We start from the raw sequence: 13,956 nt of genomic DNA on the forward strand, positions 1-13,956 counted from the left end.
GATTTAAGATAAGTCTGAACCCATAAAAGTTACAAACAAGCCGATCAGAGTGGTGTTCTCTTGACATTCTTTTTGACCTAATCAGCATACATTTGAATTTTCTACATTAATTAAACATAATTACAAGGATAAATATACATAACTTAATAAATAAGTGCCAAAAAACCATGCCACATATACAGGACTGTGTCTAGGCCGGATGATTGCAGCAATCCATGATTCATTGAGATGGCAGTTTGCTACCATGAATAATGGAATAAAATTATTTCACGTTTAAGAATATTAAAAGCAGATTGGGCCCCCGCCTTTCTTGCTTTTCACAGGCACACAAATATGAACATCCGGGGTGTATTCTCTGGGTGTGTCTGGCTGTTGGGCAAGCCAGTGGAAGGACTTGACCAATTATAATATGCAGCATCATGGATGACAAAGGGCCAGAATAGTTTGGATTATTAAAGGGGGAGCATACAAAAATATGATTATTATGGATGTATTAATCAGAGAGACCAAAGTAAGGGATGCAGAAGGGAAGATACCTATTCAAAGAGAATGAGTCCTGTCTGCAAAAGAATTGGCAGAAAAAGGACACCAAGGCAGTGCTAACTTCACTGAAGCAGAAAGGAGGGTGCTTGCTGACTGCGAGATATCCAATCTGAGAGGGTCCCTGCTGATACCAAAATTGAAAGAAACATTTCAAATGTGAGTACGAGAATTCCTGAATTAAATGATATATGCTATCTAGGACAGTTTTTCTGATAAATCCCAAAATGGGATGGGATGGATCTTTAAAGGTGCTACCAAAATATATTGATTGCACGTAAAATCAAATGAGATTTAATTTCAGTGCAACCAAAAATATCTGTACACAGTGATACAGATAGTACTTCTGTGCAGGCTGCACGCAATTCATTGTAAATTATAACCTCATTAAATTGTGCCCAAATCATTTTCACAGAAATAGTTGACATTAAGTGGTGATATGAAGACGTCCATACCATATCCTAATGAATATTTGCTTGATAATGTGTGTTGTGTGAAGGCCACATATATAAATTTAATTCGGAAATGAGAGCAAGCTTAATTGTCTTATTTCTTTTCCCATAAAATGGATGGTTATATAAATCCCATGCAACCCCTCATTCTTGACTTTCCATAATAGAGACAACGATTCTCGCCAATGGGACTCAATCTGTCAAATAAAAGAGATCGGACACTCACGTTTATATCAGAGTATCCTAAAACGATTGTACTAGATAGTGTACGTAATCCAAATTGTGTGTGTTCTGTATCAATAACACTTTTACCCTAATCAAAAATCTACAGGATTCTGACTCAGTTTATTGTAAGCATACTGCAAACTGTACACACATACTAACAACCCACAACACCATATTTACATGGGAAATGTGGTTTGTGCAGAAGTCCCCTGCTATGATTTTATTGGCTATACAGGGGCTGGAGATTGGGTATGTGTTCCGAGGGCCTAGAGAGAAAACCTCAGGGCTCATACTTCATGGTAGTGATAGTTGGGGGTTTGTGAACAGTAGATGCCTGGAAATTGACCAGACTTTATTCCTAAAGGAGGTGACGGGCATGCCCCTAAGCATCCTGTGTGATACGCTGAGGCATGTGCTTGGCATTCTGAGTGCTAAGAATCAAGCCCAGATGGGATTTCTTAATTCTTTCCTGAGGCTTCACCTAGACAACTATGCTATTCGTAAGTTGGCCCATTCTCTTAAAGAGCTGACACCGCTGCATGTTGCAAAAAAAATACCCATGGTTTAGAAATGGTTTAACCCTATTAAATAAGTGGGGAATCCAGAATGTTGCAGCGCTTGCATGTCTGTCAATAGGCCAATGTAAGGCACTGCTAAAAAAGCAGGGCAAACGAAATAGGGCAACCCCTTCTGTGCCACAGATGCGCCCACAGTGGCGATGTGAGCCGGCTTCCCTACCTCCCGTTCCGAGTGGATTCCACACAGGGAATTATGCACTGATGTAATCAGGCTGGCAGGGCAAGTGCCCATCGCAGCCGGATCACTTTCCATTTGCAGTGAAAAGGTCTGCTGGTGCCATGATGGGAAGTGTGAAAGTGAAGGGCAGATGCAGTTATATCAATGGTGCCCATTTTTCAAAGCCTTTGCAGGGTTTGTTTCTCACTAAAACGCATCTGACTCAAGTCTGTTCGGATGCCATGTCGATGGTAATCAATTTGAACGGGCCACTGTTTATGCATGATATTTTGTAAATTGTAAAAGCATTTTTTAACAGATGGCAAAGAGTTTTATGATATATATTTTTATAAAGATTCTGTATTGTATTGTTTTACGAATATGTTCATGGAATTTTTATTCTTAATACATTTTTAAGTGTACTGATTCCAGAATGTATTGGTGGTATTGAGTAAAGCAACATCTTTGAATGACTTGTCATGTAACTTTATATGTAATTTAAAAATGTGTCAAGAGAGTTTTGATATGATGACCAACAAGTGGCAGAATTATGACTAGAATGCCTCATATTCACAATTAAATATACAGAGATTTGATTATGTAAATTGATGCATGTGTGTGATACATAGTGAGATTTAACAAGAGAGAGAAATTGTCCACAGGGTCAAGAAACAGGCTAATTTAATTATCAATAATTTGTTTTATCAAAATAAAATGTATGCAAATATATGCAATATGACAAACTTTGACGTATATTGCAATTATCGAACAGTACACTAAAAAGCATTTCCACCTTTCTGTGATTTTCTCTTTAGAGGGAAACAGACTGCCCAGAAGAACCCAGATCATGAAAATATGAAGCTTTCAAAGTTGATTACATAGAATACTTTGCTCCTGAAGAAGGGAAACTAATTCCCGAAATGCGTTGAGCTATTTGAACAGTAGTTAGGCCTCAACTGTACCTAAAATGTATATATTGTGTGACTGAAGACATGGCACTATATGATGACCAGCAACTGGTAATATTGCTGAATATAGACTGGCATGTAGTAATACATTGGATTTTTCGTTTATTGAAATCAATTACCAAGTGATTGCATGATTATTATCTGCACAGAATAAGAGAACGTATAAGTGATTACTAGCAATCTATTGACGAAGACAACCCTATCTGGTGGCAAATTAGTCAGCTATTCCAAGTAAACTTTAAATTATCCCTCTCTGCTTTGTAAACATTTCAGAATCTAAATACAGTATTTAAGCATATCTCCAACAGAATTATAGAAACATTCTAAATAATTGATTGCCATTGGCAATAACTCGAGTGTGCAGGGGAAGTGTGTGATCCACAGCCCGTGGACACTTTCTCTCTCTTGTTTTGTACCACTACCTAGTGTCAAGGCAGTGTTTTTCTCCTCTGCACCTCACGAAATATCTATTAACTTTGTAACGTCTTCTGAGACAACTTGGTGTGCAAACTGTGTTATTATTCTTTGTACATAGTGAGATTTATTCAGGCAGGTTATTGTCATTTTTGTAGACAAGCTGCCTGTGATTGTCTACCATTGTGGTGACCTCCCCTGCATAAATCTTGGGGACCTCCTTTGCATATAGTTTATTTTGATAAAACAAATTAGTGATAATTAAATTAGCCTGTTTCTTGACCCCAGAATTGTGGGGTAAGATTGTATGTCAGGGAGCATTATACCGGTGTGCTCTCTTAATGAGACCAATCAATATATAGCAGTACATTTCTGTTACACATTGTAGAACAAACCCTAGACCCTACAAGCGCCCATCACTGACCTTTCTTAGATGGGGACTGAAACCAAAAGACATGCCAAAAGCTAGAAACACCAGAGACTGGCCAATAGGGTATGGATCTGGAGGAGCCTGGGGCCATTTGATTTGGAACCCAACATTTTATTGTTCGCCTATTACTAAAACTGTTTGCTTATATTGTTCTCAGTGATGAATATCCTGTTATATCATGAAAATAGCCCTTTCCCCCATAGGGGTTTATCCTAAACCCATTCTGGGTGTATTACTAACATTTTTTAAATGTCCCTCTGGGTGATGTATTTATTTGATCCATCACAGTGCCGACAGAGGCTTGTTTTAATCTCATAGAGTCTATCCATCTTCTCCACAATGCACCAGCCTTTTGGTTCTCATGAGAACATGGATGTGTTCCCCCAGAATTAATACACGTATACAGTGCTATTTCATGCGATGTTTGGCAGATTCAAGTGGAGATCCATGCTTCCTTGCTTTGTCTTTTTCTAATTTGTAAAGGTTATCTCTCACAAAGACACCGCAGGGACTGAGAACCATGAATTCTAGGTGGGATTAAAACCCAGGATATTTTTTGGGCTAAGACTGAAAGAGGGACATATGTATACATGCACTGAATGTTTTTTCTCACAATGAATAATGCCCAGATTTGAAAAAGGCACTGGATGTGCCGAAACACATGTCATTATATAGGCTGTTCCACGGGAGTGGAACCACGTTACCAATAAATCCAATAATTATTGAAGTTTGTGGTGCAGTGTCTTTGTGAGAGATAACCTTTACTCACTATACCGCAGGTGGGGTCTTTGCCTCCGTTATCTCACATATGCGACACATATACTTATTAAAGTCAAAAAGATATTGGTTGCAGGGCATATGTTGATATTTAAGAAACCACCACAACGCTTCTTTTTTTAATTTGTGATATTAATTTTAGGCTTGAAATATTTTTGTGAAAAGTGTTTGTTTTTAACTTTAACAGAAACCGGTGGAATAACTATATAGATGAATGAGCTGTTTTCTCACACATTTGCAATGAAAGGGGTACACCTATATAGTTCCATTGTTTTAAAACAAAAAAGTAGTCACAAATGAAATTCAAGGATCATTCCCGTTCACATAGACAGTAGATGCATGGCATCTTCCTAGGATTGGCCGCTGTGAAGGGAAACATACAAATACTGTGACAAAAAAATGTTGCCTATACCGAATACGGTGCCTTTGCGCCGTACTAATACCCCGACCCCATTACTCCGACTAATGGAAGTGGGAGTTGAGGGGGTGTCCCCAGCTCCCATTAGTCGGAGTAATGGGGATCAGAGGTTACGGGGGTGTCCCACATCCATTACCTGGAAGTGGGGGACAATAAAGATAAACGTTTAAAAAGAAAAAAGGAAAAAGGACCCAGCAGCGCCAGTTCAGACCCACGTTAGTTAGCTGCAGGGATACCGTTGATATGGCGGCACACTTCTGTGCCAACATCAAGGAAAGTGGGTAGAGGGGAGGCGGGTAGGGGAGTGCAGGGCACAGTGATGTATGAGATCACTGCCCTGCGCCATAATGGAAGTCGGCTTTTTGAAAGTCGACATTATGGGCGGCACAGTGATCACATAGATCCCTTTAAAGAGCATGAGGCTTGAACTCTGATACTCTTTTCATAAGCAATTGTTATGTCAGGAAGCTATTACTTTTTATTGAAAGCATACAATTAAGCAATGCAAAATTCAAAGCGCAAGTCTTAACACCAATACAACAATAACACATTAACTGAAAGGTAGGCATCAAACATAAATTATCATGCTACATCATGTTCGAGGAGGCATCTAAATGTGCACAATTGAATATCTATGTGACAGAATTATGGGAGGTACCTCCTTGCCTCACGAAGATTTGGACATTCCAGTAGTAAATGTTTTAGGGATTCACCTACGTCTTTTGATTTACAGAACCGACAAACTTCTGTCCCACAGGAGCTCAACCCCCGAATAAAGAGAATCTCATTTGTGCTTAAAACATTAAATCTGAATCGCATGTAATAGTTTCGAAATTCTCTTGAAGGATATTTTTTCAGATATGTTTCCGGGTAAGGACAGAATTTCCAATATGACACACTTTCAGTGTATAGCTTCGAATTTAGCAGAACTACATTGTTCTCCAACCAATCAAATACATTAACAACCTCCTTCACTTTGTGTGGAAACTTGATAAGTGTATTTACCGATAGACCCAAATCAAGAAGTTTTTTCTCACAGTCCTCTTTTAGATTAAGCATAAAATTTTCATTTGACGCATGTTTCAGATGAGCATAAATTGTGCCATTTTCAGCTACCAAACATTTTCTTAATAGAGCCAATTTTTCTATTAAACATGATACTATTGAGTGATCGTAGACCAAGTTCGTATCTTATAAGCTCTAAAGGAATAGAATTTGGAACATAGTATAGAACTTTTCGCCATATCATAGATTCCAGTTGGCGTAAAAAGGACCACATGTTTTTAGAGAAAAATTCGCACCCATAGGACAATCTTGGCAACACCTTAAGCCTATAAAACAAGATGCAAGGTTCAAGAGTAAATTTGCCATATGTTCTTTCAATGCCTTTTATTTGGTTGAGAGCTACTTTTGCTTTTTGTATCAGTCTGGTCTTTATTACTTTACTGGAGTTACTGGAAAAAAATACATATATTACTTAATGAACTCCTTGCTTCTGTAATGAGGAACAGACACAAGTGATCACAGTTCAAGGGTGTTTATTTAACTGTATGCAGGGTGGAAAAACACCTGATCTAAACCTTAATCTAAGATGTGAAAAGGCGTAGAACATCAAATTAAAAATAAGCCAGTCCTTGTGGCTTTGTGCCAACAAATAAAGGCCTATACTAAGAAGCCTCTAGCCAAACCTTACAACTAATACAAAAAGGGTGTGGGATAGTTTTAAAAGACAAGAAAGAAGTGTACGTAAATAATATGTCAGGATACGGTAGCTTGGAACTCCCTTCCCCACGTTTGAAGCATGGGTAAAATGGGAGCTTGGAGCACAGCACTCACTCAAGCGTTCCCAGCATGAGTTAACAGTTCCAATGGCAGCAATCAGGATCATCGATGGCCAAGTCTCGGTTCTTCTTGAAAGTCTCTTGCCTTCAAGGGCCTGAGGTATTCACAAAACAAACAAGCACAAAGTTCTCTTTGCAGTTCACAGCAGGTGATGATTTCACCCTCGGGTTCCCCTCGTCCGGGCATGACCCTTCAAAACTCTTCCCCTCCTTAATGGATTTTGGGTGATGACTTCACCCCTGGATCTCCCTCGTTCGGGCTCGGACCCGTCTCGACTGTTGGCCTCCCTCTGCCGGGTTCCTTATGGCTTTCACCAAGTCTTCCTGCTGTTGTTCTTACAAAAAATGTCTGTTCAACAGTTCGCTGTGAACCTCCCTTGGTTGGGTTCAGGTGATTGCTTTATGTATTTTCAGGGTATTAGCCTTCCACCCCTGGATCTCTCTCTGCTGGACTCGGACCCTCTATGCCAAGAGAGACAACGTACTTCTCGTGGCCTACGGTGCCTCTTGGTTTCTCCCTCGGTCGGGCTCAGATTCCAACGGGACAGTGTACTTCTCTTGTCCCCTCTTCAGCGTCTCAATGTCTTTTCAAACAGTCCATAGTGGACGTTGCTTGATTTTGTCAACACACCGTCTCTCAGGACTTTAGACTTTGCCCCTCTTCATTAGCACCGCTCTTCTGGGTTCACTCTCACCATCTTCAGATTGTCTTTCACTTGTAATATTCACGGGATTCATTTTCCCCTTTTTACTTTCACCATGCGGGATTCACTTCCCTTTTACATTCACCATGCAGGAGTCACTTCCCTTACTTTCTCACATTTGTAGATGAAAGTTTTTTGATTGTACATGGATTTTACTAGACCTCCAGTATGACCAATTTGACCTCTTACGGCAGCTCTCCTATGGCCTTCTGGTTCCTGTAGTTTTGCTCAGACAGGGATCTACCAAAGTCTCTCATAGCAACACCCACGTGTTGCTGGTTCCCTCTGCAACTAGTCTCCCTTGAACATGTTTACAGTTCTTTCACAGTTCACTGAAGTTAGGTTCAAACTTGCCACTTTGCGTTCCTCATTCAACACAGCCTGGCTCTTATTGGTTCTACCCTCAACACACCGGCTGTGATGAACCACCTGGCTTTCTGCTTTACTGGAGTCAAGGCCGGTACCACGGTAGCAGGATATTTCCCTTTCTCCCGCTTATCAGCGTCAACACGCTCTGTGTACCGTTGACAGCTTTTGCAAGACACTTGTGCTATTGTCTGCAGTGTTAGGCTCTCCTCCACGAAGGTTCAGCGGGCCTGGGATGAAAAGGGCAAGGTCACCTCTCTCCTGGCCACCCTCTCGCTTCCCACCAACTTTCTTCTTCTCTTGAACTGCCGTGCCTGCTTAGCAGTCTCATTGTGCTGTCTGCCGTGCTCATAGTGTGCTCTCTTGCTCCACCTTTTATCCCTGTGAGGAAATGAAAGGGCTGTCAGGTGGGTGTGGTTATCGCCAGTAATTAACAGACTCTGACAACCCTTGGGGACATTTGAGGTAAACAGTTTCGTCATTAGTCCGTTTTCTTTCACAGTAAAAACAAGTATTTGTATTGTAAAAAAAAAGAGTGTTAGAGATTTCGAGTGTCCTATGGGTTAGGATGGGGAAGGTTTGTGAAATGGACGAGAATGACCGGGATGCAGAACAGAACATAGGGAGTCGTGGGACCAGTAGTATTCCATTATAGGAGATTGGGGTTTCAAAAGATGACAATCAAAGGGACAGGATTGGCAGGGTTTGCTGGGTAAGCAGAAATAGCAGGGTTTGTGACATGAACAAAGGGGATTGTGGGAGTTGTAGTATTTTGTCTGATCAGGTTGGGAATGGGGAAAATGATAATCAGAGGGACGGGAAGAAGGATGGGGAGTATTAGAATGGAGACCGGTGAAACAATTATTCTGGGAGGTATGCTTTTTGGGTGTAAACAGGTTTGGGACCTTAGAGGATTGATTACGCACAGAGGGGTTGTTGGATCGGGGCAGGAGAGTTCTAATGGGAGGAAGGGAGGCAAATCTAATACAGCCCATGAAAGCCTCAGATATCACGTCCGCCTCTCCTTCTCTGGCAACATACTGTGTCTCCCTTTGGGCATTGTCCTGAGCATAACACCAGGCTCCCCTAACCAGGTGACTTTTCCAACTCGTCTGCCTTTCGGGTCGAGATAAGAGAAGGTCTCCCTTTCCTGGCTAACTGAATAAGGGATTCTTGGGGCTTATTAGGTGAGATACCCTCAGGTATTTCACAATACCAATCTCTTTATTTCCTTAGTGGGAGTGCTCATGTTGCTCGTTATTTGTGATTTCACTCCTAATTGGATGTTTTCCTACATGAGGCAGTGTGTGTGTGTCTTGTGCCTGATTGACTTTGCCTTGTGTACGCTTCTGCACATTACCGCTGTGAGGGGTCAGAAATGAGAAATGGACACAAGGTTATTGTATTCTTAATTAAAGACATTTGTAGTAAACAAAAATGGGTTGGAAAAACGCCTCTCTAGCCCTATTCTAAAGAGGAGCTTCCCTAACTAGAAACTAAAACTAAGGATCTGTCTGTGTTAGGATGTCAGTAACTGAAATGCTGTCCTTGTGTCCAAAACAACCTATCATGACCGTCACACTTATAAGCAAACAACAAAAGGTGCAAGGAAATGTTTTTACCTTGATGTTAGAAAATGTGTTCAAAACTAAAATTGTAAGAATGACTGCAACAAAAATGTTCTCCAAGGTAAAGACCCTTGGATCCAGAAGGTGGTCCCCTTTCCCTGGATTCTTAAAGAGGATGGTAAAAATGTCTCTCTAGCTAACAGTTCCTTGGTGTCTCTAATGGACTCACAAAGTTTTTTTTTATTATTATTTATTAATGTGATACAGTTTTAAACAAATGTAAAAAACTTTACACATAAATTAACATCAAATATCTAAAATACAAAATACAATACAGTAAAATACAATACGATTCCGAATCTTAATAAAATCCTTGGTACAATTTCTGGATAGTTAATTTATAAGGATTTGAGTCTAGATCTAAAGGAAATGAGAAAACATCTTAAACTGAATCATACTTAAGATACAATATTTCATATTTACACTACGAAACACAATGTCATTTACTTATCGGGGAAAGACCCCCTTGGGTTTAATTTCATGAGAGCGACTGCTATTCGCCATACCTGATAAAGTGCTAAATGCAGTTTAGGGTTATTTGTGTTAACACATTGCTTACAAAAGTCTGCTTGGCCCATATAGTCTGTATTGTGGACGAATTAGCCCAGATACTTATTGTATTCTATTCTCATCCTACCACAGCTCGTCAGCACGTGTTGAGCCGTCTCAGGTTCAGTAGGAAGGTCACAGATCCTGCAGTATCTTTCTGCCAGGTTTAACCCCCGTGCAGGGCCCTGGGTAGATAGAATCGGCAGGTAATTAAGGCGCATTAATAGGATAAACCGCCTCAGATGCTCTGATGGGCACTGATTTAGATAAAGTTGCGCTTTTCCATAGGTATAAAGTCTGAATAAAATAAAGCTATAGCTTTTCAGGCTATTAAGGTGTTTAAAATTGTTCTGCCAGTCCCACAGATTAAGGCGATTGCGCATGCTGGTAATCAGGTCTTCATTTTCCCGGCCCCATTCGGGTGACCAACTGATTTCTTCAGTTAGGGACCGAATCTGATTTTCAAATTTAGCCTGTCTACCAGCCGCACAGTCTTCCCTGATTGTCTGAAATAGTTTGTTTGTTGGTTTGTTGTTGAGCTTAATATGGAATTCCATCCTCTTTCTTATTACCATGGCTCTGAGGGAAAAGATTCCCATCTCAAGCCTAATAATAGCCATGGGAATACATTGCGGAAGGCCGAGGATTTTCCTCCAGAACTTACCCTCTATCAGTTGTAACCATCCTAAATTCATATTTACCAGTGGGTCTAAACCATACGTCACCATAGGAGCCAGACATTGAATATATAGCTGACGTGCTGCCCATATTGAGAATCCACATTGCTCACGTGTGAATTTATAAACTAAGGCTGTAAGTTGAGCAGCTTTTGTTTTGCGCTCCTGGATGCAGGTGAAGTAGTTTCCTTTGTTATCGAATTCCACCCCCAGATATCTATACATGTGCGTGTATTCAATTTCGTTCGCTCCCAGCATCATTCTTGGTCTAGCCACTCTGCTAGCCGTATATAGCAACAACTTGGTCTTACTGTTATTGATAACTAGTTCATTGCTTTCAGCATAGTGCCATAACTGTTTGGCTGATCTCAGGATACCACTAAAAGTGTGATCCATGATCACCAAGTCGTCTGCATAAGCTAGAAGTGGACAGTGATAGGAACCTATCTTAGGGGGACAATTATTAGTCTCTAGGAGGCATTTGGGTATATCTGAGATAAACAAATTATACAATGTTGGAGCAGTAACACAGCCTTGCTTTACTCCTCGCCTCTGAGGAATGGGTTTGGTCACCGAACCCAGATTATCCAGCCTAACTTGAACTGTGTTATTTGAGTGTAATAGCTCCAAATAGTACAATAGAGGTTCAGGGCAGCCTAGGGTCCTCAGTTTGTTCCATAGAAGGGAGCGATTGACCGAGTCGAAGGCCGCCTTAAAATCAATATATAGTGCATATAGAGGGGGATTAGAGCGAGATAGCGCCTTGTTTCTCAAAGTATCAATAATAAATATGTTATTGGAAGTGGAGAAGCCTGCTCTAAAGCCACTTTGTAATTGATCAAAGATCCCAGCTTTCTCTACCCATAATAGTAATTCTTTCAGAATAAGTGTCGCAAACAGTTTCCCAGAGCAGTCCAGCATAGATAAGAGCCGGTAATTCGTAGGATCGGCCCTGCTACCTTTCTTGAATACAGGTATGATGATGGCTGCCTGCCATGATGTCGGTATATTACCTTCATGTAGTATTTTATCAAACAATATTTTCAAGAGGTTTGCCCAAAAGGGGGGGTTACTCCTCAGCACCATATTAGACAGGCCATTAGGGCCTGGAGCACGAGAGGTGTTTAAAGCCTTGATTCTTATCAGCAAGTCCTCCACAGAGATAGAGAATGGGGGAGTAGGGGTTTGCTAGCCCTGGGGATGTAGATCACATGGTTGCTCCCCGTATTTCTCGTTTCTAGAAAGGAGATCCATTTATCTTCTCCTATAGGATTAACCATACTAGGTAAAGTTTTCCCCTTCGCCTTCCCCAATATGGACCAAATTTTGCGAGTGTTCTTACTACATAGTGTCCTGACTGTATGTTGCCACCTTTCTAACTTCCTTGTGTTTTTATGCATTTTTAGCCATATTCGGTAGGTGGCCTTCAGCTTTCTTATTTTAAGAGCAATCACCTTCTTGGGATCAGGGCCATTTCTTATATACCTCTTATCTCTTCTGAGCTTACGTTTCCTATCTCTGATCGCACGGTCAAATTCGTTAGAGGCCTTGCCCACCATCAGGCCCATTTTACGAGAACCGTGTAGCGCAGAGAACTTACTTATCCACCTTTCTATTTGTTCCGGTGACTTTTGCATAAACATATTTAATTGTTTACTACCCCACTCTTCAGACTCCCTTGTGGCTTTTAGAATATTATTCGTTGACCAGGAGATGCGATTTAGGGAATGGTTAATTACAAGGTCTCCCAGATTTACCAATGCGGCATCCGGGTCGCTAAGTCCCAGTGATAATATCAGGGGGTCATGATCACTCCATTTATATTCGCTCACCTTCATATCTTTGACAATTAATGCGATCTCTACACTAGCATAGATATAGTCTAAAGTGCTCATACTGCTCCCGTTCTTCCATGTAAATTTACCCGGGCTATCGTTTCTAGTACGACCATTAATTATTTCAAGGTCCCAGCAGTCAAAGAAACCCTTCCAGCACATCCCTTCTATGTCCGTAAAAGCCTGATTCCATATACTGTGACTTGTTAGAAGCTGATTATTACTAGTGCCACCACCGCTATTGATTCTACAGTTCAAGTCCCCAGCCAAAATAATAAAATCTCTACCGTTGGTTACATTCCAATCACTTAGGAGATTATGCAGGTTATCCTGTATACTTTCTCTGTGTTTTGCGCCCGGGGGATTATATATATTAATTAATAATATTTCTTCCCATCTTGCTTTAATCCTAAGGGTCAGAACAGCAGCACATAGATAGTCACTATCCACTGGGACCATTCTACTTTTCAGCTTATTTGAGATCCCTATCGCTAGACCTCCATATGGTCGTCCACGTATGCCTTTCTTCGCAAGGGTATGATAAATAGTATACCCATCCATGGCTGTCTGCTGCAGCAGCCATGTTTCTTGTAATAGAAAGATGGGGAATTTACTTATCATTGATAGAGAGCCCTTGTTAGTAAGGAAATGCTGATGACCATGTGTGTTCCAGCTTAGGAGGGTTTGATCTCATGATTGTTGTAAGACTAGGGGCAGCGACTCTGCCAGCCATTTCAGAGTATTTTGGATGTTTGTCATCTGCACGTTCTTTCCCGTTTTTTGTGAGGGTATATCATTCTTATTTGTGGCTGCCGTTGGTTCATCACTTGGAAGTAGAGGATCTTCCTTCTCTTTACAAGCATCTACTTCCACCCCTTCCTGTAGTAGACATTGTTTGTGTGATCGAATCAATTGGGCAGATGCCAAGACACAACAATGGAGGGCTGACACATTGGGGTTGCGAACAGAGAGCGGTTCTACAAAAGAGAAATCCTCCGAGCGGATTACCCGCAATTGTGGGATCAGATGCAGTTTATTTAAAACCTCCGTTCTTGTCAACCACTTATCCCTCTTCTTTTGATTTAAGTTTTTGATGATACATATTTTACTTGTATTAGGGATATCGGTTTCAATTGTTTCCAGTGGTGTAGGAGGTCCCTTGTTATCCACCTTATGCTGCTTGTCTTGGTGTGCATATATAGAGTCTACTTCAGCGGAGTTAGTTGAAAAGTCAGGATTGGAATCTTCTATAATCGTGCTGGTGATTTCCTGTGTTATATCCGGGATAATCCAACTTATTAGGGTCCCCATCCCTTTCTTAACATTATTCTTAGTTTTCTGCTTCTTACGTTTAGATTTTTTTGTACGTATTGTTGGAACGTTAGTGGCAGGTAAAG

Source organism: Ambystoma mexicanum, chromosome 6p (assembly GCF_040938575.1).
Source record: "Ambystoma mexicanum isolate Mex_15411 chromosome 6p, UKY_AmexF1_1, whole genome shotgun sequence".
Classification (NCBI taxonomy): Eukaryota; Metazoa; Chordata; class Amphibia; order Caudata; family Ambystomatidae; genus Ambystoma; species Ambystoma mexicanum.